Here is a 25,851-nt window from a genome sequence, read left to right as displayed (position 1 = left end):
TTTCTTTGACACTAATATCAGTGGAGAGTGCGGACGCAGTCCCCAACTACCACAAAAACACTCTGAAAACTTCACACACAGGCTCAGGGCCACCACGGGAAGAGCATGCACGCAAGTACACACGTGCACGCACACACACACACTCGGACTGAATGGGAGTCAATGGGAGCTTCCCCAGGGGAACCTCCTATTGGGCCCAAAATCTACAGTGGCCCCCCTGAGGGCCCCGGGAGGAGCTGGTCCAAATTTCAGCAGCCCAGCACCAACCAAGACAGAGTTGCAGGCAAAATCCAAACTCATTTCCCGGTTTGTAGTGGTCGGTTTCACAAATTCTTGGACTGACAGCCGCACTCTGCAAACTTCACACACAAGCTCAGGGCCACCATGGGTAGAGCATGCACACGAGCACACACGTGCAAGCTCCTGATGAACTCTTGTTGAATTCACTTTGAATTCAGACAGTGATTTCACTTTCAGGCACCTCTGTCCGAAAATGGAATCACCCAAAAACAAACCTCAAAAGTCATTGATTTTTTTTCAATCAAAAATTGTAAGGCCCTCCTGAAATGTTGTTGGTTTACTGTTAATTCAGACAATCACTCAGTGGTTTAACACTCCAGTGGTGAGTATACTGGTCCATTGTTGGCAAAGAGGCTCAATCTTGGGGACCAACAGTAGTTGAAAGAGATGTGTCCAAGTGGAAAGCACTGGTTTTTCTTTGACACTAATATCAGGGGAGAGCGCGGACGCAGTCCCCCACTACCACAAATTATGCAGTCGAGATTCCCACATTTGAGGAATTCGCAGAGGTCGAGTCCACAGTAGTGCAAAGTCTACAGTGACTGTAGACAGTTACGGGTTATGATTGGTCGACATGACTGTGGACTTCCAATCACATCACAGGAGCCGACTGTGGACGACCAATGAGAGACCTCTAAGGAGCGGACTGTGGACGACCAATGAGAGACCTCTACCCAAACGGTATCGTACGAGTCCGCCGGAGCTGAAAATAATTTATTCTTGACAATTATCAAGGATAAGCGGAAACAGCGAAACAGGCTATCATTGATAATTATTTTTAGCAATAATTATTTATACTGCCCTATCGTCGTTTGGAGGAGAGTTAATGTTTGCTAGCGAGCGAGCGAGCTGGCCAAGACGTCGTGCGGCAGGTAAAGTAACTTGGCAGCTAGTTCATGTTCAACCTCTCAGTAAAAAGTTCTGGTTTTACTCGCGATACTCCATAATAAACATCATTGTAAATTTTATTTGGTGTTATCCCACAAATAACGTTCAAGGCCAAGCTCTTGACGGTCATGTCAGGTAGCTACATTTCCAGCTAACTAAGTTACTTGACGGCTCATATCTCTCAGCGAAGCTGAAATCATAGTTCATAATGGTTCCATTACCCACCACTGAATATGATTTCTCAATATCCATGTCATCCTTTGGTAACAGATTAATCAAAGGGAATACAATCTTAAAGATTGATTAATTATCAGAGGAATCAGCTAGTCTCATAGGCCCAAGATTTATAATGTTATGATATACCAGTTCCCTTTATAATAACTCAAGAGATCCTTAATCTAAGTTATAACAGGGTTACAGCAGTTGTCATCCTGACCTGACACTTTATTCTCTTCTCCCCTGGGTGTTAAAATAAAAATCAATAGCCTGTTGTTCTCTGACATTCATTCTTACATTGTTCATATATTATTACAATATTTTAAACAATAGTAATATTTTTGTCGTTGTTGTGGGATTGCTCATTAGGAGATGGCGACCCCAGTAATCCGCGTCGTGAACCCAGATGCCCCTTGGCATCGGCAACAGGCTGTAGTGGTACCTACCAAAGAGGCCCGTGACTACAGGGAGAAGAGGATGGTCTTCCCCAAACCTCCAAGCCAGCTGCTGGAGCAGGCCTCTTCCCTGGCCTACGCAGAGCGGCTGCTTCGAGCAGAAGGAATCTCTGCACCATCACGTCAGCTGTGTCTGGGAAAGCTCGTTATTCCATTTGGCCAGTATGAAAATGCACCATTTCACTGGCTTGTGGCAAACGACGTGGGCTACGTGAAATAGTAAGAATGTTATAATATCGTTATCATGTTATTACCATTGTAGGCTATGCATTTTGAATATAGTTGGTATGAGCCTGTCTGTTTGCATAGATGAATTATGAGTGTTTATTTTTTTTCTTCATTATCTCAAGTGCAGTTATATTACTGATAGAAGTACTAAGTTAAAGTGTATGATTCCAGCATGCTCGACAAGCACAGACTGGAGGTTAGAAACCCACAGAGAAAAGGAAAGGTGGGGAACCAGTGGGTGAAGGACTACCTCACAGAATATGCAGAGAGCTTCCCACAAGTCTCCAGTCTCCTTGAGGCCAACATCCACAGGTGTATCTACGGCCAGAAAGGATTTGAGCATTACACCTTTGAGGAGATGTGGGAGCTTTACAGTCAGTACCTCACCCAAAAGGACAGGCCAGAGCACTTCAGTGCTGAGCAGAGGGAGCTCACACACAAGGCCTACACTTCTGTGAGGAGGTGGCTGCACACACCAGTGACCCACATCACAAGCGTGCAGATGAAGAGGTTCAGGAAATACCTCAAAGAGAAGGAGCAGGTGAGGGTGGATTACATTATTCATTATGAAGTTATGAAGAGCAGAATATGCAGAAGGCAAAATTAGTTTGTTGGTTTTTGGTAATTAATAACTGATATGTCATAAAACTAAGACTTTACATTTGTTGTGCACCAACCGCAGGCTAGCACTAGGTGTGATCCCTCATCTTCGGCAGATGATGACGCTGAATTGGTTGCTGCAAGCCAGGAAGTTGAAGGTTAGTGAGATTCACAATTAACAGACATCATAACCTACATTGGAACATATAATACAATACAAAACTATTGTGTTTGGTGAATTCTTAGACTTGCTGAAGTTCCAAGAGCCTCCATGTCGCAAAACTGGCAGGCAGAGCCAGGATTTCCGACCCACAGACAGGACAAAGCCGAGGAGTCAGTCTGAGACGGCAAATCTGCCCACGACCCCCGTGAGGCCCAGGCAGCCGGAGACCCCTGTGAGGACCAAGCAGCCGGAGACCCCTGTGAGGACCAAGCAGCCGGAGACCCCTGTGAGGACCAAGCAGCCGGAGACCCCTGTGAGGACCAAGCAGCCGGAGACCCCTGTGAGGACCAAGCAGCCGGAGACCCCTGTGAGGACCAAGCTGCCGGAGACCCCTGTGAGGACGGACCAGCACGCGTCAACCAGCCAGCCCACAGAGACCCCGTCCACATCCAGGGGTCCTGATTCCGCCGTGGAATCAACTCTGAGTGACTCCTCTGTAAGTGATATTCACACTATATGCAAACAAAGTAAATTAGACATTTGTTTTAAATGTTGTAATTGGTTTCATGTTTTAGCAATCATTTTTAGACAAAAATAACCAAATGTTTTGTTTCTGCGTTCCAGGTGGAGCTGGAGGGCTGGGTCCGTTTGTGGGAAAACCCCAATGGTGTCCCATCAGCAGACATATCCTGGCTAAAAGAGGACGCAGAAAGAGGCCTGTTCACCCCTGTTCAGATATTTCAGCATAAATCTGGTCAGTTAAAGAGGCGCCGGGTGATGAAATCCGACCGCATGTGGTTTTATCCACCTGAACCTCCTGGCTATGTGAAGGGAGCAGTGCCAACACCACACCTTTTTTTCCGGAGCCGTGTTTTTGTGTGGCGTCCAGTTGGAGTTTGGCGATACTCGCTGAAGTGCCCTCGAGGGGATGACTGCGTCGGGCACGGGAGGGATGTACACCTCTACAAGTCTGGCTTCCACCACAGAGTATGAATCACTGCACGTGTGTTCTTACTACGTATGTAAACATATATGCAAAATATCTGATAATAATATAATATCTACTATAGGTACGTCACATTTGCGATGTGTCCAGCTGGTACACATTGGTCACTGAGGTCCTGTGCTGTGGACCCTGCACAAAGGCCGCCAGGAGTGGAGGAGGTGGCACAGTGGGCCGATGGCTTGCATGGGATCGGGCTATTTTATCTCAACTTAGTGAGGCTCATCAAGCTCTGTTCCCTGCCATCCTCACCAGCAAGTGAGTATACTAAACATATTTTGTGCGTTTGACAGACTAACTTCAGAGAAATAAACCTCACCACGCTGCTCATGAATCTGCTCACAGGCGTGGGGTGGATAAGAACGTGGTGCGCCTTCTGAGGGACAGGACCGAAGGTAACACTATGGTCAAGGTGTGGAGGCAGGTACAGGAGAGTCATGTTGAGGAGTATCTTCAACATAAGGACCTGTACACCACACTCCTCATGACCGTAGCGCAACCGGGCGGAATCGTCTCCGCATTAGGCCACGCATTCCAGGCTCCACCTGCTCAGAGAGACCTTCCCTCTGCACGGCTCCTGCGTCACGCCTTCCTGCTGGCAGAGGCGGACAATGTGCAAGATTACCGAAGCCAGATCCTCTCCACTTTTGGCACAGCACTGAAAATGGACTCCACTAAGAAAGTATGTCAATCAAAACAAATAATGCCCACAACATAATGCCTTAACGTCTGAAGTCAAAATGTTTGAAAAAAACCCAACATCAACAGAATCCATAAGTGGGTTCATACAATTCAAACCTGAAATGTTATTTTTTCAGGTGGTCAAGAAGCTGTCTGGGGAAGGTCGAGGCTCAGCCGAGTGGTTCACCAGCATTGGGAACGAGCACTCACAGATAGTGACCTTTGTGCTGACTTGTGAGGAGTCCACTCCGCGGCTCACACCCATGTGCAGTGGAGTCATGGAGAGGTTCCGGCTGGCCAATCAGCCTGTCCCCAAGCTCCTCTACGTGGACCGTGGGTGTTGCCGGTCTCAAGGCCCAACAGGAGTGGAGACTTTGTTCCGTTCCTGGGTGGACAATGGGATGGTTGTGCGGCTGGACATTTTCCACTGGATCCACAGGTTTGACGCAGCCATACGCACAGAGTCCCACTGTAAGTATGCGGTGTTCAAGTCTGCTCTAGCTGGGGCAGTCCTGGCCTACAACCGCCCAGACCTGGAGCTGCTCATCAAAGCCATCAGAGCCAAGAACCCGGCCAGTCTTACCTCGGTCTCAGACGAGGACATTGTCCGCTGCCACATCACCAGGGATCAGCTCAAGCACCACGTGAGGAGGGTCACACTCGGTGCTCAGGAGACCTTTCGGCTCATCCAATTGGCCATCGAGGAGCTGAAAGGTCCCGTTGGGCTGGACGAGAGCGGAGTTAGCCTCTTCAAAACACCAGGTATTAAACACCCCCCAAAAAAAAGTTATTACAACATTAAAAATAGAGTAGTGAACATAACACACTTTATGCATGTGTATTTACAGAGGCTATCGATGAGATGTGGGCAGGCCAGCAGCGACACCTCGAATGCATCCAGGATCCACCAGGCATGAACATGTATAGGGTGGCCCGTACCACAACAATCAACAATGTGGATGTTCCCTATTACAAATGTCTGCGTGGAAGCAACAGCCTGGAAGGATTCCACAAATCGCTGCCACACATGATTCCAGGTGATGCCTAGTGTTGTCTGTATAGTTGGAAAAAATAAATCATGTGACTTTGACAATATTCTACTAGCTTCCCAAACAACACGACCACTGAAAGAGAGAAAGTACAGACTGAACTATTGATTCATTAAAGATAAAACACTTTATTCTTCTTCTTCTTACAATAGCAACACTTTTGGGGATGTTTCACTGGACAGGATGGGGATGAGAAGTTATAGTCTGAAAGAGATATATTGACATGTAAGTAGCTTCAAATGAAAATGATAAAATAAGGTGGACTTGACTTCATCACTTAATTAAATGTACTTAGTTACATTCCAGCTCAAGGTGAAGGTTTTACTCTCATGTGTACCAGCTGTGTACTAGTGTGGAGTTATTAAGACAAATTGACATTAAAACTTAACTTTGCTCTACTCAGGTCCCCATTGTGCAGCCCGGCCCTATCAGGTTTACCTGATGAGTGGCATTGCGCGGTGGAATTCGGACAGGAGTTCAGACGCCGTGTTTGGTGGCAAAGGACGGAACCACAGGACATACTCTGCACCGCTCATTGACCGCCTCAACACCCGCTGTCAGCAGCTGTTCGGCGAGACTGTGGAGGAGAATTTCCGGGCCCCCGCCAATGTTGCTTCCAACGAGTTGCTGGGGTTGGAATATTTATTCAGCCAAAGCACAGGTGAATCTGAACCATTTTCTCTCGTGGACATCATCAATGATGGACCTGGTCCAGAGGAGGAGGTGGTTCAGCATGGGCAGCCCAACCCAGATCCAGAAGCCGACGAAGCCTACCAGAGCGACGGGGAGGCTGGTGCCGACGTGTTGGATGCCATCCTGCCCCACATTAACCTCACCAGCAACGAAACCGCAACTGTGGACCCTCCAGCCTTTGTGAGTATATGTATATGTGGTCAAATGTAAATGCAATGCATTGATTGCTAACGTGATAACGTGCTCATTGGAACTTTTATATGGAAACTTGTCAACAGGTTGATGCCTGCAGTTCAAACCCGCTTCCTGGCTTTGAAAGGCTGGAAAAGTTCTGCTCTGCTCTGGTGGAAATCAGCCTTACAGAGGACAAGCTGACTCTTTCCACTGAGCAGAGGAACAAGGTCCTCGAAGCCTGGAACGCCGTGGAGGAGCACGACAAGCAGCCGCAGCAGTTCAACCAGCTCTACAGAACGCACTGGGGCAACACGCTCTACTGCCGCACTAAGAGAGACGATCTGGTTGATGCTGCTGTGATTCAGAAGCTTAAGATGGCTAAGCGCTACGCACCGGCTCAACAAGACGTCAGCGCTCAACACAACAGGCTGATGTACACACTGATTAAACTGCTGTGGCTGCGCTCCCCTCAAGGATCTCGCTGCAGTCCCGAGAAAAGCACAATTTGTAAGTCATATGAAAGAATCCAGCACCGGATTCTGGTGGAGGATCCGATCCTGTGCAAAGCTGGCATTCCCCTTCCAAAGATTAACATTAAAACCGTGCGGGACTTCATCCGACGTCAGGAGCGCCTCCTCAACATGAATGCCACAAAACAGTCCTCCACTGTAACGAAGATCACCTCAATTTCATCTGCTGACCTCCCTCCAGCACCCCACCAGCCGTCAGTCCTCCCTCCACCACTCTACCCTCTGATGGAGTACATGCCCACGCCCAGCACGGCAGGGACTAAGGTGTTGAAGGGAAGGACGGACATGATGATGCCTCTCTCCCGGCCTCAACCACCACTGCCACTCCTGAAACTGCCTGTTAAAACCACCCCTGCCACCTCCACCATCACCAGACCTCTGCCCTCCACATCTGTCTCCACAGCCAACATTGAGTGCGCTGGCCCCTCCACTCGGCATATATTGCCTGCGCATCCTCCACTGCCATCTCCGCCTACTGCTTGTGATTTAAGCTTACCATCCTGGGCAAGATCCACGCAGTACAAGCGAAAAAGTATGGATCAACCCTCTGCAGTTGGAGTCGAGGTGTCGCGGGTGCACAAACTCCCTCTATGTACATGCTGTGGCCGACCGACCCAGGGACATAAAAAATACAAAAGAAAGGTTTTCTGCCCTGTGACATTGATGTCAACTTCCAAGGGTCTGGACAAAACAGTGTACGACAGCTACGAACACTTCATTTCTGTTGTGGACAAACAGTGACAACCTGCATATTATGCAGTTGCATCACAGTGTTTTTTATATTGTATAGTTTAGATATTTGTGAAAATCCCGGTGCATATTGTTAATAGTTTAGATCGTAAAGATCCCTGTGCATGTTGTAAATAGTTTATATCTTAAAATACCTGTAAAATACCTGTGCATGTTGTAAATAGTGTAGATCTTAAAATACCTGTGCATGTTGTAAATAGTGTAGATCTTAAAATACCTGTGCATGTTGTAAATAGTGTAGATCTTAAAATACCTGTGCATGTTGTAAATAGTTTACATATTGTGTCTTTTATGACAGATGTACTGTTATATTTATGATTGTGCTCCCTTTTACTTGATAAAGCAGAATGTGTTACAGTGAAGCGTTGTGGAAAATTAATCATTATTTCCATTACAAATAAGAGACACAAATAAATATAGGGTGCCAGATTAAGTTTATAAGCCTTTATTAAAATATCTCATATGTTTTGAATAAAAACATTAGGCAGTTCTGAAATATCAAACCACTTCCAATTGTCATAAGGGAGTTTGAAAATAAAAAGGGTACACATTACATGTCAACACATATAAAACATTAACTCACAAGAATAGTTTTTATTTTAAATAAGTTCAGAAACAGTAGATAAACAGCTACAAATATACTTTCTAGATTTTCTATTTCTGCACAATTCAATAATAACTTCAGGTATCACAATCTGAATCAGAAACCATTTATTGCCACGCATGTTACACAGAGAAATTTGAGTTGGTGAATTGGAATAAGATACTGCAAAATAAGAAAAAAAAGCAAGAACAATATAAACAGATAAGTATGTTAAACAAAATCGATGTCTATATGTTTCCATGGTGAGAGAAACCACTGTAGAAAATGTTTCAATAATGATCAAAATACAAACAACAAAACATTTCCCAGTCATGCAATCAATACAGATGATCATCAGTCTAAATGACACTAAAAGCAGGTAAGACATTTTGGACGCCTTTTAATTGACTATTTGAAGTGATATTGTTTGCATGTATTCCAGTGGTGGGAAGTCCATGTAGCAGTCCTGTAAAAAAGCAATAGAGTAAATAAAAACAATGTTGCATAATTGGATTAATCTATCAGCTCGGGCCAATAGAGAACTACCAGGAAGTAAACAAACATTAATCACACATTCCATGAATAGTCAGCTCAGGAGCCAATAGAGATCTACCAGGAAGTAAACAAACATTAATCAAACATTCCATGTGTAGTCCACCAGGAGGCGCTATTTTTGCAAGTTTTACTGTGGATTGTAAGCAAATGGTCTTCGATTGAATTGCACTACTGTACGGCTCACCCCCATTCGCAGTGGTCAACACAGCCGGAGTGCAATGGCTGAGCCTCGCCCTGGGTGAACCACCTTTGTGATCATGGTATCTCCCCTGCCAGGTAAGTATAAGTTGGTAGTGACAGAGACAGGAGTGGTATTCCCAAACAGAGCACTTGGGGTGACGGTTCCCAGATGGCACCGTCCTCACAGATCAGTGAATTTAAAATCAGTGATCAGTGTGAAATGCAAAATAAAGGCACAATTGATGAGTAAACATATCAGTTGCTTGCCAAAAGTCTCAGCCAAAAGTCTCAGCCAGTTGAGACTTGTACACAGAGGCAAACCAACTACCTAGACTACACCAATGAATTGGGTCACCAGTTATTTTTTTCAAAAGATAAAGGTTGCACCGTTCCCGGAAGTGCTGCAATACCGGGTCAATGCTTGGAGTGAGCAGAGCAAGCCCCTTTTTCATCTCCCAGAGATGAAAATCGGCTTAATATGTAGTCCTCATATAGAGGACATATCAGATATTAAACTGATAAGAACAGATACTACACTTGATCTTAGCCAAAAGGCCGAGAAGCGATGACACATGAATGTTTGCCTCCAGACCCAACGGACTAGCGCATCTCTCAAATGTCGGGGTGCGGCTCATACAAATGGGCGTGGCAGTCGCCTGTTACTTAACATCCCACTCCCCACGCAGCCTGTATTCTTAAAAATCTTTGATTTCCTTCCAATCAAAAGTGTAAGCTCTTGATGAACTCTTGTTGATTCCTTCCAATCAAAAGTGTAAGCTCTTGATGAACTCTTGTTGATTCCTTCCAATCAAAAGTGTAAGCTCTTGATGAACTCTTGTTGAATTCACTTATAATTCAGAGAGTGATTTCACTTTTAGGCACCTCTGTCTAAAAATGGAACTAACCCCAAACAGCCCTCAAAAATCATTCGTTTTTTTTGCAATCAAAAGTGTAAGCTCCTGCCTAAATCTTGATTTCACTCTAAATTCAGACAGTAATTTGAGACTTGATCCAAAGCTCAACCAGAGACTCCAGGAATAAGTTTACTCAAATGACAGGCTCTTCCATCCTACTAATTTATTTTTCTTACAAGTACATGAGGCTTAGCCAAATAGCAGAGCCTGGCAAAAAATAAGGTCAACTCATTGTTGTTCCTCTCCACGGAAGTCTTTAGTAAAAGGCGAAAGACTTATGCGTATTGAAGAGAAACCAAAGTCAGTAGCACAATCAGGTGAAAGGCAGCCCTATATCCCTGTGGAACAAGTAATCGCTCTTGCGGTAGGGAGTGGTTGAGCTGCGGGTGTCCAAAGCCTAACCCATTTCCCAGCCCCCTTTCCTCAAAAAATCTATGATTTCTTTTCAATCAAAAATTGTAAGGCCCTCCTGAAATGTTGTTGGTTTACTGTGAATTCAGACAATCATTCAGTGATTTAACACTCCAGTGGTGAGTAAACAGGTCCATTGTTGGCAAAGAAGCTCAATCTTGGGGACCAACAGTAGTTCAAAGAGATGTGTGCAAGTTAAAAGCACTGGTTTTTCTTTGACACTAATATCAGTGGAGAGTGCGGACGCAGTCCCCAACTACCACAAAAACACTCTGAAAACTTCACACACAGGCTCAGGGCCACCACGGGAAGAGCATGCACGCAAGTACACACGTGCACGCACACACACACACTCGGACTGAATGGGAGTCAATGGGAGCTTCCCCAGGGGAACCTCCTATTGGGCCCAAAATCTACAGTGGCCCCCCTGAGGGCCCCGGGAGGAGCTGGTCCAAATTTCAGCAGCCCAGCACCAACCAAGACAGAGTTGCAGGCAAAATCCAAACTCATTTCCCGGTTTGTAGTGGTCGGTTTCACAAATTCTTGGACTGACAGCCGCACTCTGCAAACTTCACACACAAGCTCAGGGCCACCATGGGTAGAGCATGCACACGAGCACACACGTGCAAGCTCCTGATGAACTCTTGTTGAATTCACTTTGAATTCAGACAGTGATTTCACTTTCAGGCACCTCTGTCCGAAAATGGAATCACCCAAAAACAAACCTCAAAAGTCATTGATTTTTTTTCAATCAAAAATTGTAAGGCCCTCCTGAAATGTTGTTGGTTTACTGTTAATTCAGACAATCACTCAGTGGTTTAACACTCCAGTGGTGAGTATACTGGTCCATTGTTGGCAAAGAGGCTCAATCTTGGGGACCAACAGTAGTTGAAAGAGATGTGTCCAAGTGGAAAGCACTGGTTTTTCTTTGACACTAATATCAGGGGAGAGCGCAGACGCAGTCCCCCACTACCACAAATTATGCAGTCGAGATTCCCACATTTGAGGAATTCGCAGTGGTCAACACAGCCGGAGTGCAATGGCTGAGCCTCGCCCTGGGTGAACCACCTTTGTGATCATGGTATCTCCCCTGCCAGGTAAGTATAAGTTGGTAGTGACAGAGACAGGAGTGGTATTCCCAAACAGAGCACTTGGGGTGACGGTTCCCAGATGGCACCGTCCTCACAGATCAGTGAATTTAAAATCAGTGATCAGTGTGAAATGCAAAATAAAGGCACAATTGATGAGTAAACATATCAGTTGCTTGCCAAAAGTCTCAGCCAGTTGAGACTTGTACACAGAGGCAAACCAACTACCTAGACTACACCAATGAATTGGGTCACCAGTTATTTTTTTCACAAGATAAAGGTTGCACCGTTCCCGGAAGTGCTGCAATACCGGGTCAATGCTTGGAGTGAGCAGAGCAAGCCCCTTTTTCATCTCCCAGAGCTAAAAATCGGCTTAATATGTAGTCCTCATATAGAGGACATATCAGATATTAAACTGATAAGAACAGATACTACACTTGATCTTAGCCAAAAGGCCGAGAAGCGATGACACATGAATGTTTGCCTCCAGACCCAACGGACTAGCGCATCTCTCAAATGTCGGGGTGCGGCTCATACAAATGGGCGTGGCAGTCGCCTGTTACTTAACATCCCACTCCCCACGCAGCCTGTATTCTTAAAAATCTTTGATTTCCTTCCAATCAAAAGTGTAAGCTCTTGATGAACTCTTGTTGATTCCTTCCAATCAAAAGTGTAAGCTCTTGATGAACTCTTGTTGATTCCTTCCAATCAAAAGTGTAAGCTCTTGATGAACTCTTGTTGATTCCTTCCAATCAAAAGTGTAAGCTCTTGATTAACTCTTGTTGAATTCACTTATAATTCAGAGAGTGATTTCACTTTTAGGCACCTCTGTCTAAAAATGGAACTAACCCCAAACAGCCCTCAAAAATCATTCGTTTTTTTGCAATAAAAAGTGTAAGCTCCTGCCTAAATCTTGATTTCACTCTAAATTCAGACAGTAATTTGAGACTTGATCCAAAGCTCAACCAGAGACTCCAGGAATAAGTTTACTCAAATGACAGGCTCTTCCATCCTACTAATTTCTTTTTCTTACAAGTACATGAGGCTTAGCCAAATAGCAGAGCCTGGCAAAAAATAAGGTCAACTCATTGATGTTCCTCTCCACGGAAGTCTTTAGTAAAAGGCGAAAGACTTATGCATATTGAAGAGAAACCAAAGTCAGTAGCACAATCAGGTGAAAGGCAGCCCTATATCCCTGTGGAACAAGTAATCCCTCTTGCGGTAGGGAGTGGTTGAGCTGCGGGTGTCCAAAGCCTAACCCATTTCCCAGCCCCCTTTCCTCAAAAAATCTATGATTTCTTTTCAATCAAAAATTGTAAGGCCCTCCTGAAAGTTTGTTGGTTTACTGTGAATTCAGACAATCATTCAGTAATTTAACACTCCAGTGGTGAGTAAACAGGTCCCTTGTTGGCAAAGAAGCTCAATCTTGGGGACCAACAGTAGTTCAAAGAGATGTGTGCAAGTGAAAAGCACTGGTTTTTCTTTGACACTAATATCAGTGGAGAGTGCGGACGCAGTCCCCAACTACCACAAAAACACTGCCCTGCACTCTGAAAACTTCACACACAGGCTCAGGGCCACCACGGGAAGAGCATGCACGCAAGTACACACGTGCACGCACACACACACACACACTCGGACTGAATGGGAGTCAATGGGAGCTTCCCCAGGGGAACCTCCTATTGGGCCCAAAATCTACAGTGGCCCCCCTGAGGGCCCCAGGAGGAGCTGGTCCAAATTTCAGAAGCCCAGCACCAACCAAGACAGAGTTGCAGGCAAAATCCAAACTCATTTCCCGGTTTGTAGTGGTCGGTTTCACAAATTATTGGACTGACAGCCGCACTCTGCAAACTTCACACACAAGCTAAGGGCCACCATGGGTAGAGCATGCACACGAGCACACACGTGCAAGCTCCTGATGAACCCTTGTTGAATTCACTTTGAATTCAGACAGTGATTTCACTTTCAGGCACCTCTGTCCGAAAATGGAATCACCCAAAAACAAACCTCAAAAGTCATTGATTTTTTTTCAATCAAAAATTGTAAGGCCCTCCTGAAATGTTGTTGGTTTACTGTTAATTCAGACAATCACTCAGTGGTTTAACACTCCAGTGGTGAGTATACTGGTCCATTGTTGGCAAAGAGGCTCAATCTTGGGGACCAACAGTAGTTGAAAGAGATGTGTCCAAGTGGAAAGCACTGGTTTTTCTTTGACACTAATATCAGGGGAGAGCGCGGACGCAGTCCCCCACTACCACAAATTATGCAGTCGAGATTCCCACATTTGAGGAATTCGCAGTGGTCAACACAGCCGGAGTGCAATGGCTGAGCCTCGCCCTGGGTGAACCACCTTTGTGATCATGGTATCTCCCCTGCCAGGTAAGTATAAGTTGGTAGTGACAGAGACAGGAGTGGTATTCCCAAACAGAGCACTTGGGGTGACGGTTCCCAGATGGCACCGTCCTCACAGATCAGTGAATTTAAAATCAGTGATCAGTGTGAAATGCAAAATAAAGGCACAATTGATGAGTAAACATATCAGTTGCTTGCCAAAAGTCTCAGCCAGTTGAGACTTGTACACAGAGGCAAACCAACTACCTAGACTACACCAATGAATTGGGTCACCAGTTATTATTTTTACAAGATAAAGGTTGCACCGTTCCCGGAAGTGCTGCAATACCGGGTCAATGCTTGGAGTGAGCAGAGCAAGCCCCTTTTTCATCTCCCAGAGCTAAAAATCGGCTTAATATGTAGTCCTCATATAGAGGACATATCAGATATTAAACTGATAAGAACAGATACTACACTTGATCTTAGCCAAAAGGCCGAGAAGCGATGACACATGAATGTTTGCCTCCAGACCCAACGGACTAGCGCATCTCTCAAATGTCGGGGTGCGGCTCATACAAATGGGCGTGGCAGTCGCCTGTTACTTAACATCCCACTCCCCACGCAGCCTGTATTCTTAAAAATCTTTGATTTCCTTCCAATCAAAAGTGTAAGCTCTTGATGAACTCTTGTTGATTCCTTCCAATCAAAAGTGTAAGCTCTTGATTAACTCTTGTTGAATTCACTTCTAATTCAGAGAGTGATTTCACTTTTAGGCACCTCTGTCTTAAAATGGAACTAACCCCAAACAGCCCTCAAAAATCATTCGTTTTTTTGCAATCAAAAGTGTAAGCTCCGGCCTAAATCTTGATTTCACTCTAAATTCAGACAGTAATTTGAGACTTGATCCAAAGCTCAACCAGAGACTCCAGGAATAAGTTTACTCAAATGACAGGCTCTTCCATCCTACTAATTTCTTTTTCTTACAAGTACATGAGGCTTAGCCAAATAGCAGAGCCTGGCAAAAAATAAGGTCAACTCATTGTTGTTCCTCTCCACGGAAGTCTTTAGTAAAAGGCGAAAGACTTATGCGTATTGAAGAGAAACCAAAGTCAGTAGCACAATCAGGTGAAAGGCAGCCCTATATCCCTGTGGAACAAGTAATCCCTCTTGCGGTAGGGAGTGGTTGAGCTGCGGGTGTCCAAAGCCTAACCCATTTCCCAGCCCCCTTTCCTCAAAAAATCTATGATTTCTTTTCAATCAAAAATTGTAAGGCCCTCCTGAAATGTTGTTGGTTTACTGTGAATTCAGACAATCATTCAGTGATTTAACACTCCAGTGGTGAGTAAACAGGTCCATTGTTGGCAAAGAAGCTCAATCTTGGGGACCAACAGTAGTTCAAAGAGATGTGTGCAAGTGAAAAGCACTGGTTTTTCTTTGACACTAATATCAGTGGAGAGTGCGGACGCAGTCCCCAACTACCACAAAAACACTGCCCTGCACTCTGAAAACTTCACACACAGGCTCAGGGCCACCACGGGAAGAGCATGCACGCAAGTACACACGTGCACGCACACACACACACACTCGGACTGAATGGGAGTCAATGGGAGCTTCCCCAGGGGAACCTCCTATTGGGCCCAAAATCTACAGTGGCCCCCCTGAGGGCCCCGGGAGGAGCTGGTCCAAATTTCAGCAGCCCAGCACCAACCAAGACAGAGTTGCAGGCAAAATCCAAACTCATTTCCCGGTTTGTAGTGGTCGGTTTCACAAATTCTTGGAGACCTGTCTTGGACTGACAGCCGCACTCTGCAAACTTCACACACAAGCTCAGGGCCACCATGGGTAGAGCATGCACACGAGCACACACGTGCAAGCTCCTGATGAACTCTTGTTGAATTCACTTTGAATTCAGACAGTGATTTCACTTTCAGGCACCTCTGTCCGAAAATGGAATCACCCAAAAACAAACCTCAAAAGTCATTGATTTTTTTTCAATCAAAAATTGTAAGGCCCTCCTGAAATGTTGTTGGTTTACTGTTAATTCAGACAATCACTCAGTGGTTTAACACTCCAGTGGTGAGTATACTGGTCCATTGTTGGCAAAGAGGCTCAATCTTGGGGACCAACAGTAGTTGAAAGAGATGTGTCCAAGTGGAAAGCACTGGTTTTTCTTTGACACTAATATCAGGGGAGAGCGCGGACGCAGTCCCCCACTACCACAAATTATGCAGTCGAGATTCCCACATTTGAGGAATTCGCAGTGGTCAACACAGCCGGAGTGCAATGGCTGAGCCTCGCCCTGGGTGAACCACCTTTGTGATCATGGTATCTCCCCTGCCAGGTAAGTATAAGTTGGTAGTGACAGAGACAGGAGTGGTATTCCCAAACAGAGCACTTGGGGTGACGGTTCCCAGATGGCACCGTCCTCACAGATCAGTGAATTTAAAATCAGTGATCAGTGTGAAATGCAAAATAAAGGCACAATTGATGAGTAAACATATCAGTTGCTTGCCAAAAGTCTCAGCCAGTTGAGACTTGTACACAGAGGCAAACCAACTACCTAGACTACACCAATGAATTGGGTCACCAGTTATTTTTTTCACAAGATAAAGGTTGCACCGTTCCCGGAAGTGCTGCAATACCGGGTCAATGCTTGGAGTGAGCAGAGCAAGCCCCTTTTTCATCTCCCAGAGCTAAAAATCGGCTTAATATGTAGTCCTCATATAGAGGACATATCAGATATTAAACTGATAAGAACAGATACTACACTTGATCTTAGCCAAAAGGCCGAGAAGCGATGACACATGAATGTTTGCCTCCAGACCCAACGGACTAGCGCATCTCTCAAATGTCGGGGTGCGGCTCATACAAATGGGCGTGGCAGTCGCCTGTTACTTAACATCCCACTCCCCACGCAGCCTGTATTCTTAAAAATCTTTGATTTCCTTCCAATCAAAAGTGTAAGCTCTTGATGAACTCTTGTTGATTCCTTCCAATCAAAAGTGTAAGCTCTTGATGAACTCTTGTTGATTCCTTCCAATCAAAAGTGTAAGCTCTTGATTAACTCTTGTTGAATTCACTTCTAATTCAGAGAGTGATTTCACTTTTAGGCACCTCTGTCTTAAAATGGAACTAACCCCAAACAGCCCTCAAAAATCATTCGTTTTTTTGCAATCAAAAGTGTAAGCTCCGGCCTAAATCTTGATTTCACTCTAAATTCAGACAGTAATTTGAGACTTGATCCAAAGCTCAACCAGAGACTCCAGGAATAAGTTTACTCAAATGACAGGCTCTTCCATCCTACTAATTTCTTTTTCTTACAAGTACATGAGGCTTAGCCAAATAGCAGAGCCTGGCAAAAAATAAGGTCAACTCATTGTTGTTCCTCTCCACGGAAGTCTTTAGTAAAAGGCGAAAGACTTATGCGTATTGAAGAGAAACCAAAGTCAGTAGCACAATCAGGTGAAAGGCAGCCCTATATCCCTGTGGAACAAGTAATCCCTCTTGCGGTAGGGAGTGGTTGAGCTGCGGGTGTCCAAAGCCTAACCCATTTCCCAGCCCCCTTTCCTCAAAAAATCTATGATTTCTTTTCAATCAAAAATTGTAAGGCCCTCCTGAAATGTTGTTGGTTTACTGTGAATTCAGACAATCATTCAGTGATTTAACACTCCAGTGGTGAGTAAACAGGTCCATTGTTGGCAAAGAAGCTCAATCTTGGGGACCAACAGTAGTTCAAAGAGATGTGTGCAAGTGAAAAGCACTGGTTTTTCTTTGACACTAATATCAGTGGAGAGTGCGGACGCAGTCCCCAACTACCACAAAAACACTGCCCTGCACTCTGAAAACTTCACACACAGGCTCAGGGCCACCACGGGAAGAGCATGCACGCAAGTACACACGTGCACGCACACACACACACACTCGGACTGAATGGGAGTCAATGGGAGCTTCCCCAGGGGAACCTCCTATTGGGCCCAAAATCTACAGTGGCCCCCCTGAGGGCCCCGGGAGGAGCTGGTCCAAATTTCAGCAGCCCAGCACCAACCAAGACAGAGTTGCAGGCAAAATCCAAACTCATTTCCCGGTTTGTAGTGGTCGGTTTCACAAATTCTTGGAGACCTGTCTTGGACTGACAGCCGCACTCTGCAAACTTCACACACAAGCTCAGGGCCACCATGGGTAGAGCATGCACACGAGCACACACGTGCAAGCTCCTGATGAACTCTTGTTGAATTCACTTTGAATTCAGACAGTGATTTCACTTTCAGGCACCTCTGTCCGAAAATGGAATCACCCAAAAACAAACCTCAAAAGTCATTGATTTTTTTTCAATCAAAAATTGTAAGGCCCTCCTGAAATGTTGTTGGTTTACTGTTAATTCAGACAATCACTCAGTGGTTTAACACTCCAGTGGTGAGTATACTGGTCCATTGTTGGCAAAGAGGCTCAATCTTGGGGACCAACAGTAGTTGAAAGAGATGTGTCCAAGTGGAAAGCACTGGTTTTTCTTTGACACTAATATCAGGGGAGAGCGCGGACGCAGTCCCCCACTACCACAAATTATGCAGTCGAGATTCCCACATTTGAGGAATTCGCAGTGGTCAACACAGCCGGAGTGCAATGGCTGAGCCTCGCCCTGGGTGAACCACCTTTGTGATCATGGTATCTCCCCTGCCAGGTAAGTATAAGTTGGTAGTGACAGAGACAGGAGTGGTATTCCCAAACAGAGCACTTGGGGTGACGGTTCCCAGATGGCACCGTCCTCACAGATCAGTGAATTTAAAATCAGTGATCAGTGTGAAATGCAAAATAAAGGCACAATTGATGAGTAAACATATCAGTTGCTTGCCAAAAGTCTCAGCCAGTTGAGACTTGTACACAGAGGCAAACCAACTACCTAGACTACACCAATGAATTGGGTCACCAGTTATTTTTTTCACAAGATAAAGGTTGCACCGTTCCCGGAAGTGCTGCAATACCGGGTCAATGCTTGGAGTGAGCAGAGCAAGCCCCTTTTTCATCTCCCAGAGCTAAAAATCGGCTTAATATGTAGTCCTCATATAGAGGACATATCAGATATTAAACTGATAAGAACAGATACTACACTTGATCTTAGCCAAAAGGCCGAGAAGCGATGACACATGAATGTTTGCCTCCAGACCCAACGGACTAGCGCATCTCTCAAATGTCGGGGTGCGGCTCATACAAATGGGCGTGGCAGTCGCCTGTTACTTAACATCCCACTCCCCACGCAGCCTGTATTCTTAAAAATCTTTGATTTCCTTCCAATCAAAAGTGTAAGCTCTTGATGAACTCTTGTTGATTCCTTCCAATCAAAAGTGTAAGCTCTTGATGAACTCTTGTTGATTCCTTCCAATCAAAAGTGTAAGCTCTTGATGAACTCTTGTTGATTCCTTCCAATCAAAAGTGTAAGCTCTTGATTAACTCTTGTTGAATTCACTTATAATTCAGAGAGTGATTTCACTTTTAGGCACCTCTGTCTAAAAATGGAACTAACCCCAAACAGCCCTCAAAAATCATTCGTTTTTTTGCAATAAAAAGTGTAAGCTCCTGCCTAAATCTTGATTTCACTCTAAATTCAGACAGTAATTTGAGACTTGATCCAAAGCTCAACCAGAGACTCCAGGAATAAGTTTACTCAAATGACAGGCTCTTCCATCCTACTAATTTCTTTTTCTTACAAGTACATGAGGCTTAGCCAAATAGCAGAGCCTGGCAAAAAATAAGGTCAACTCATTGATGTTCCTCTCCACGGAAGTCTTTAGTAAAAGGCGAAAGACTTATGCATATTGAAGAGAAACCAAAGTCAGTAGCACAATCAGGTGAAAGGCAGCCCTATATCCCTGTGGAACAAGTAATCCCTCTTGCGGTAGGGAGTGGTTGAGCTGCGGGTGTCCAAAGCCTAACCCATTTCCCAGCCCCCTTTCCTCAAAAAATCTATGATTTCTTTTCAATCAAAAATTGTAAGGCCCTCCTGAAAGTTTGTTGGTTTACTGTGAATTCAGACAATCATTCAGTAATTTAACACTCCAGTGGTGAGTAAACAGGTCCCTTGTTGGCAAAGAAGCTCAATCTTGGGGACCAACAGTAGTTCAAAGAGATGTGTGCAAGTGAAAAGCACTGGTTTTTCTTTGACACTAATATCAGTGGAGAGTGCGGACGCAGTCCCCAACTACCACAAAAACACTGCCCTGCACTCTGAAAACTTCACACACAGGCTCAGGGCCACCACGGGAAGAGCATGCACGCAAGTACACACGTGCACGCACACACACACACACTCGGACTGAATGGGAGTCAATGGGAGCTTCCCCAGGGGAACCTCCTATTGGGCCCAAAATCTACAGTGGCCCCCCTGAGGGCCCCAGGAGGAGCTGGTCCAAATTTCAGAAGCCCAGCACCAACCAAGACAGAGTTGCAGGCAAAATCCAAACTCATTTCCCGGTTTGTAGTGGTCGGTTTCACAAATTATTGGACTGACAGCCGCACTCTGCAAACTTCACACACAAGCTAAGGGCCACCATGGGTAGAGCATGCACACGAGCACACACGTGCAAGCTCCTGATGAACCCTTGTTGAATTCACTTTGAATTCAGACAGTGATTTCACTTTCAGGCACCTCTGTCCGAAAATGGAATCACCCAAAAACAAACCTCAAAAGTCATTGATTTTTTTTCAATCAAAAATTGTAAGGCCCTCCTGAAATGTTGTTGGTTTACTGTTAATTCAGACAATCACTCAGTGGTTTAACACTCCAGTGGTGAGTATACTGGTCCATTGTTGGCAAAGAGGCTCAATCTTGGGGACCAACAGTAGTTGAAAGAGATGTGTCCAAGTGGAAAGCACTGGTTTTTCTTTGACACTAATATCAGGGGAGAGCGCGGACGCAGTCCCCCACTACCACAAATTATGCAGTCGAGATTCCCACATTTGAGGAATTCGCAGTGGTCAACACAGCCGGAGTGCAATGGCTGAGCCTCGCCCTGGGTGAACCACCTTTGTGATCATGGTATCTCCCCTGCCAGGTAAGTATAAGTTGGTAGTGACAGAGACAGGAGTGGTATTCCCAAACAGAGCACTTGGGGTGACGGTTCCCAGATGGCACCGTCCTCACAGATCAGTGAATTTAAAATCAGTGATCAGTGTGAAATGCAAAATAAAGGCACAATTGATGAGTAAACATATCAGTTGCTTGCCAAAAGTCTCAGCCAGTTGAGACTTGTACACAGAGGCAAACCAACTACCTAGACTACACCAATGAATTGGGTCACCAGTTATTTTTTTCACAAGATAAAGGTTGCACCGTTCCCGGAAGTGCTGCAATACCGGGTCAATGCTTGGAGTGAGCAGAGCAAGCCCCTTTTTCATCTCCCAGAGCTAAAAATCGGCTTAATATGTAGTCCTCATATAGAGGACATATCAGATATTAAACTGATAAGAACAGATTTTTTTCTTTCGAAAAGTTTTATTGGTACTTTTTCTTGTCCAACATCAGTCAATCAAAGTACTTTTTAGGTAAAAAGGTCGAAAACAGTATACAAGGATGTTTTTTAGAAAGGGATCTTTGCATTTACAACATACATTCAAATTTAAAAACCAACCAGATTTTACAGAATTGACACATGACTTTAAAAGTAATCTATCATCTCTTGTTGTGCAGGATTTGCGAGAGGGGTCTCGTTTTTTTTTTCTTTTTTTTTTTTTCTTTTTTCTTCTCTCTCTTCAAAACGGATTTTCCTGGGTACTCTGTAGTTGGTACTCAGGAGAGCCCCACCCAATGCTCCTTCCCACCTGCCTCTCCCGGAGAGTCAGGCCGCCGCTGCTTTGACCTCTGCATGTGTGGCTCCGGCTCCTTCGTCCGAATGGGCACAGAGGCGATTCTTCTTTTTGGCTGTGCCCTTGGCCTTCCGCCTGCGGCCATTTGGACCGTTGCTGCGGCCATTCGGGTCACAGCCATGGGGGGGATCTGCATGTGCCTTCTTACCAGCATGTTTCTGGAGGTCCATATGGCATCTGTAATTGCGACTAGGGTGACCCACTGTTTGGCAAAGTCACTTGCTGGGATTTTTGCTTTTTCGCTCACCCCATACAACACTAGCTGCGCTGTCAGGACCTCCTTTGCTGGCAAGTACGGGAAATTCAAGGAGCCGGCCATTGCCCACTGGTCTACGGCAGCACTGCACTCCCACAGCAGGTGCCTCACAGACTCTGGTGCGCCACAGCCTGGTCTGGGGCAGGTCGAGTGTGCAGACATCCCGCGGGAGTACATGACGGACCTGACTGGGAGGATCTCGTGAGCCACCATCCATGACAGGTCCCGGAGTCTGTTTGGAAGAGCAGGGTTGTTTACATTGTGCCAAACTGTTGATGGCTTTCCAAATGCTAGCCCACGTACTGGGGTAACTGGATCTCGTTCCTGCACAACAGAAATTAGACAGCGGTGATTAGTTAGTGCCTTTAAGTCCTCCTGTTCGAGTTTAAAATTTTGTAAAAAGGTCTGGATAAAAGCATAGGCCGGTGGCAGGTTAAAGGAAACTGGTTTTCTCAAATCCTTGGGTATAAGTTTTAAAGTTCTGAGATAGGACCCCATCCAGAACTGGGTTATTGCTGCAGTCTTTGGGTTTCTTGATGGTGCTGTTGCAGCGGTGAGATGCAGTGCAGTGTATCTGCTTCCTAAGAACAAAAGCAGGTCCGGCACTCCTTTTCCTCCTTTTTTCTTTGTCTTTTTCATTTCACTTCTTCTCAGTCGTTCCCACTTGGACCCCCACAGGAAATAAAAGATGGCTCTTTCCAACTCTGAAAGCACTTTTTTTGGTGGTAAGAAAACAGAACAGATGAGTAGAAACAAAGGTAAGATCACAGCTTTGATAATTAGAACCTTTCCTTCTAAGGTCAGTCCTCTCAGTGTCCAGTAACCTAGTCTCTGCCTAACTTTTCTTATCACGTCTGGCCAATTGGTTTCCCCCCGCCCTTCTGCATTGAATTTGATCCCAAGTATTCTTTGATCAGTCTGGGTCACAGTCAGGGGGAGTTCTGTGGTTTCTGTGGCCTTCCATGGTCCATAAAATTGAGCTTGGGTCTTGCTTCTGTTGAGCTTTGACCCAGAGGCCCGTCCATACCAGTCAGTGAGGTCCAGTGTCCTGTAGACAGATGAAAGATCAGTGCATATGATGTTTATGTCGTCCATATATAAGATGCATTTGGTTTCGAGTCCTCCACTCCCTGGCACTATTACCCCATTGATTTGTTTGTCTTTTCTCAAGGCTCTTGCCAAAGGTTCGATACCTATAACATAGAGGAGGGCAGATAACGGACAACCTTGGCGAACAACGCAGTTTATGTTAACTGCTTTTGTCAGGTGTCCGTTAGCAACAAATTTGCTTGTAATGCCCCGGTACAGCAATCCCACCCATCTTATCATCCTCTCCGGGAAGCCCACTTTTTGCAGCACTTGAAAGAGGTACTGGTGCGAGACCCGATCAAAGGCTTTTTCAAAGTCTAAATTTAGGACTACTAGCCGAATGTTTCTGTCTCTCGCATAACAGATGGTGTCTCGGATCAGTATGAGGCTATCTGTGATCTTCCTCCCAGGTACGGCACAGGCTTGATCTGGGTGAATCATCTCCCCTAAGACTCCAGACATCCGTGATGCCAATATTTTGCTAAAAAGTTTACAGTCACAGTTTAAAAGGGTGATCGGTCTCCAGTTCTTCAGGTCTGTTTTTTCCTTACCTTTATGCAGGAGGGTCACTATTCCTACTCTAAAGCTTTCAGGTAGTTGATCAAATTTTTCAAGTTCCATGAAGACAGTGAGCAAGTCAGGGTTTAGAATGTCCCAAAAGGTTGAGTAGAATTCCCAGGGGAGGCCATCCTCTCCTGGAGACTTCCCTGTTTTAAAACTTTTCATGCAGTTGCTTAACTCTGGTATGGTAAAATTGTGGGTTAAAAGCCTGCTGTCTTCCACCGTTTTTTCAATGCATTTTAAAACATCCTCTATGGCTTCGCTCTTAACAGATTTTTCTTTGTAGAGCTCTGAATAAAAGTTTTCTATTACAGAAAGTATTTCTGCAGTTGTTTCAGCTGTGTCTCCGTTGTCTTTTTTCAGTCTTAGCATGCCCCCTCCTTTGTTTACAATTTTCTTAAAGAAATACCTTGTGCATTTTTCCCCTTCCTCAATCTCCCTTTCTTTACTTCTTAGAATAACACCTTTGCTTTTCGTTTCTGCTAACAACAACATATCTGCTTTGATTTCTTTTATTTCTTCCTTAAAATCTATCCCTTGTTTGTTTATTGTAAAATAGCGCTGTAGTCTCTTCTGTAGTCCCAACATGCGTCTATTGTCCTTATCTTTCTTTTTCTTACCTGCCTGTCTAAAGAAAGTCTTTGTCCTTTTTTTTATCATTTCCCACCAGTGTGCACGTGTATTGTACATGTCTTGGAGGGTCTGCCACTCTTGGTACTGCTCCCTAAACTGGCTAACTAACTCCTTATTTTTTAGTAGGGAGCAGTTGAGTTTCCACAGACCCGTTCCTGCTGTCACGCCAGAGGATAGTGAGAGGGTGCACGAAAGCATTGCGTGGTCTGAAAAGAACACAGGTGACAAATTAGCATCAGTTGGTGGACAATCCCGTGTTAAAATGTGGTCTATTCGAGAGGCTCTGGCGCCATCATCACTGAACCAGGTGAAACCCTCCTCTCTGGGATGCATGGTTTTGAAACAGTCCAGCAATTTAAAATCCTTGCAAATATTTTGAAGTAGAACTGATGTTTTGTCTACTTTGAAATCTTCCCCTGCTCCTTTTCTGTCATTTCTGCTAAGAATACAGTTAAAATCTCCTCCTACGACTAAAGGTGTCTTACCTAGCATGTGGTACTGCAGTTCTTCTAAGAGGTCATATCTGTCATTTTTGTCATTAAAACCATAAATGTTTAAGAGCTTGACATCCTTTCCCATAAAAGATAAGATAAGAACAGATACTACACTTGATCTTAGCCAAAAGGCCGAGAAGCGATGACACATGAATGTTTGCCTCCAGACCCAACGGACTAGCGCATCTCTCAAATGTCGGGGTGCGGCTCATACAAATGGGCGTGGCAGTCGCCTGTTACTTAACATCCCACTCCCCACGCAGCCTGTATTCTTAAAAATCTTTGATTTCCTTCCAATCAAAAGTGTAAGCTCTTGATGAACTCTTGTTGATTCCTTCCAATCAAAAGTGTAAGCTCTTGATGAACTCTTGTTGATTCCTTCCAATCAAAAGTGTAAGCTCTTGATTAACTCTTGTTGAATTCACTTCTAATTCAGAGAGTGATTTCACTTTTAGGCACCTCTGTCTTAAAATGGAACTAACCCCAAACAGCCCTCAAAAATCATTCGTTTTTTTGCAATCAAAAGTGTAAGCTCCGGCCTAAATCTTGATTTCACTCTAAATTCAGACAGTAATTTGAGACTTGATCCAAAGCTCAACCAGAGACTCCAGGAATAAGTTTACTCAAATGACAGGCTCTTCCATCCTACTAATTTCTTTTTCTTACAAGTACATGAGGCTTAGCCAAATAGCAGAGCCTGGCAAAAAATAAGGTCAACTCATTGTTGTTCCTCTCCACGGAAGTCTTTAGTAAAAGGCGAAAGACTTATGCGTATTGAAGAGAAACCAAAGTCAGTAGCACAATCAGGTGAAAGGCAGCCCTATATCCCTGTGGAACAAGTAATCCCTCTTGCGGTAGGGAGTGGTTGAGCTGCGGGTGTCCAAAGCCTAACCCATTTCCCAGCCCCCTTTCCTCAAAAAATCTATGATTTCTTTTCAATCAAAAATTGTAAGGCCCTCCTGAAATGTTGTTGGTTTACTGTGAATTCAGACAATCATTCAGTGATTTAACACTCCAGTGGTGAGTAAACAGGTCCATTGTTGGCAAAGAAGCTCAATCTTGGGGACCAACAGTAGTTCAAAGAGATGTGTGCAAGTGAAAAGCACTGGTTTTTCTTTGACACTAATATCAGTGGAGAGTGCGGACGCAGTCCCCAACTACCACAAAAA

General features: G+C 44.9%; 17 non-coding genes and 2 pseudogenes across 17 annotated transcripts; all 19 read right to left on the bottom strand.

Annotated features, from left to right (window-relative positions):
* Positions 1 to 8,988: 8,988 nt before the first annotated feature.
* Positions 8,989 to 9,152, bottom strand: LOC134104253 (U1 spliceosomal RNA). The gene has a single exon (XR_009941693.1). It is a non-coding gene; the product is annotated as a U1 spliceosomal RNA (small nuclear RNA).
* A 272-nt stretch (positions 9,153 to 9,424) lies between these two features.
* Positions 9,425 to 9,615, bottom strand: LOC134104370 (U2 spliceosomal RNA). Its single transcript, XR_009941801.1, has one exon. It is a non-coding gene; the product is annotated as a U2 spliceosomal RNA (small nuclear RNA).
* A 535-nt stretch (positions 9,616 to 10,150) lies between these two features.
* On the bottom strand, positions 10,151 to 10,266 carry LOC134104501 (U5 spliceosomal RNA). The gene has a single exon (XR_009941910.1). It is a non-coding gene; the product is annotated as a U5 spliceosomal RNA (small nuclear RNA).
* A 1,048-nt stretch (positions 10,267 to 11,314) lies between these two features.
* Positions 11,315 to 11,478, bottom strand: LOC134104234 (U1 spliceosomal RNA). The gene has a single exon (XR_009941676.1). It is a non-coding gene; the product is annotated as a U1 spliceosomal RNA (small nuclear RNA).
* Positions 11,479 to 11,737: 259 nt separating this feature from the next.
* On the bottom strand, positions 11,738 to 11,928 carry LOC134104355 (U2 spliceosomal RNA). Its single transcript, XR_009941787.1, has one exon. It is a non-coding gene; the product is annotated as a U2 spliceosomal RNA (small nuclear RNA).
* Positions 11,929 to 12,506: 578 nt separating this feature from the next.
* LOC134104513 (U5 spliceosomal RNA) lies at positions 12,507 to 12,622 on the bottom strand. Its single transcript, XR_009941921.1, has one exon. It is a non-coding gene; the product is annotated as a U5 spliceosomal RNA (small nuclear RNA).
* A 1,062-nt stretch (positions 12,623 to 13,684) lies between these two features.
* On the bottom strand, positions 13,685 to 13,848 carry LOC119204731 (U1 spliceosomal RNA). Its single transcript, XR_005117176.2, has one exon. It is a non-coding gene; the product is annotated as a U1 spliceosomal RNA (small nuclear RNA).
* Positions 13,849 to 14,107: 259 nt separating this feature from the next.
* Positions 14,108 to 14,298, bottom strand: LOC134104354 (U2 spliceosomal RNA). Its single transcript, XR_009941786.1, has one exon. It is a non-coding gene; the product is annotated as a U2 spliceosomal RNA (small nuclear RNA).
* A 490-nt stretch (positions 14,299 to 14,788) lies between these two features.
* On the bottom strand, positions 14,789 to 14,904 carry LOC134104500 (U5 spliceosomal RNA). The gene has a single exon (XR_009941909.1). It is a non-coding gene; the product is annotated as a U5 spliceosomal RNA (small nuclear RNA).
* A 1,073-nt stretch (positions 14,905 to 15,977) lies between these two features.
* LOC134104217 (U1 spliceosomal RNA) lies at positions 15,978 to 16,141 on the bottom strand. The gene has a single exon (XR_009941661.1). It is a non-coding gene; the product is annotated as a U1 spliceosomal RNA (small nuclear RNA).
* A 259-nt stretch (positions 16,142 to 16,400) lies between these two features.
* LOC134104352 (U2 spliceosomal RNA) lies at positions 16,401 to 16,591 on the bottom strand. Its single transcript, XR_009941784.1, has one exon. It is a non-coding gene; the product is annotated as a U2 spliceosomal RNA (small nuclear RNA).
* Positions 16,592 to 17,125: 534 nt separating this feature from the next.
* Positions 17,126 to 17,241, bottom strand: LOC119206970 (U5 spliceosomal RNA). Its single transcript, XR_005118257.1, has one exon. It is a non-coding gene; the product is annotated as a U5 spliceosomal RNA (small nuclear RNA).
* A 1,073-nt stretch (positions 17,242 to 18,314) lies between these two features.
* On the bottom strand, positions 18,315 to 18,478 carry LOC134104216 (U1 spliceosomal RNA). Its single transcript, XR_009941660.1, has one exon. It is a non-coding gene; the product is annotated as a U1 spliceosomal RNA (small nuclear RNA).
* A 259-nt stretch (positions 18,479 to 18,737) lies between these two features.
* On the bottom strand, positions 18,738 to 18,928 carry LOC134104351 (U2 spliceosomal RNA). Its single transcript, XR_009941783.1, has one exon. It is a non-coding gene; the product is annotated as a U2 spliceosomal RNA (small nuclear RNA).
* Positions 18,929 to 19,506: 578 nt separating this feature from the next.
* Positions 19,507 to 19,622, bottom strand: LOC134104512 (U5 spliceosomal RNA). Its single transcript, XR_009941920.1, has one exon. It is a non-coding gene; the product is annotated as a U5 spliceosomal RNA (small nuclear RNA).
* A 1,060-nt stretch (positions 19,623 to 20,682) lies between these two features.
* LOC134104215 (U1 spliceosomal RNA) lies at positions 20,683 to 20,846 on the bottom strand. The gene has a single exon (XR_009941659.1). It is a non-coding gene; the product is annotated as a U1 spliceosomal RNA (small nuclear RNA).
* A 259-nt stretch (positions 20,847 to 21,105) lies between these two features.
* LOC134104379 (U2 spliceosomal RNA) lies at positions 21,106 to 21,280 on the bottom strand (annotated as a pseudogene).
* Positions 21,281 to 24,661: 3,381 nt separating this feature from the next.
* LOC134104384 (U2 spliceosomal RNA) lies at positions 24,662 to 24,826 on the bottom strand (annotated as a pseudogene).
* A 534-nt stretch (positions 24,827 to 25,360) lies between these two features.
* On the bottom strand, positions 25,361 to 25,476 carry LOC134104498 (U5 spliceosomal RNA). The gene has a single exon (XR_009941908.1). It is a non-coding gene; the product is annotated as a U5 spliceosomal RNA (small nuclear RNA).
* Between the last annotated feature and the right edge of the window lie 375 nt (positions 25,477 to 25,851).

This window comes from Pungitius pungitius, chromosome 14 (assembly GCF_949316345.1).
Source record: "Pungitius pungitius chromosome 14, fPunPun2.1, whole genome shotgun sequence".
Taxonomy (NCBI): domain Eukaryota; kingdom Metazoa; phylum Chordata; class Actinopteri; order Perciformes; family Gasterosteidae; genus Pungitius; species Pungitius pungitius.
This window is presented reverse-complemented; position numbering and strand designations above follow the sequence as displayed.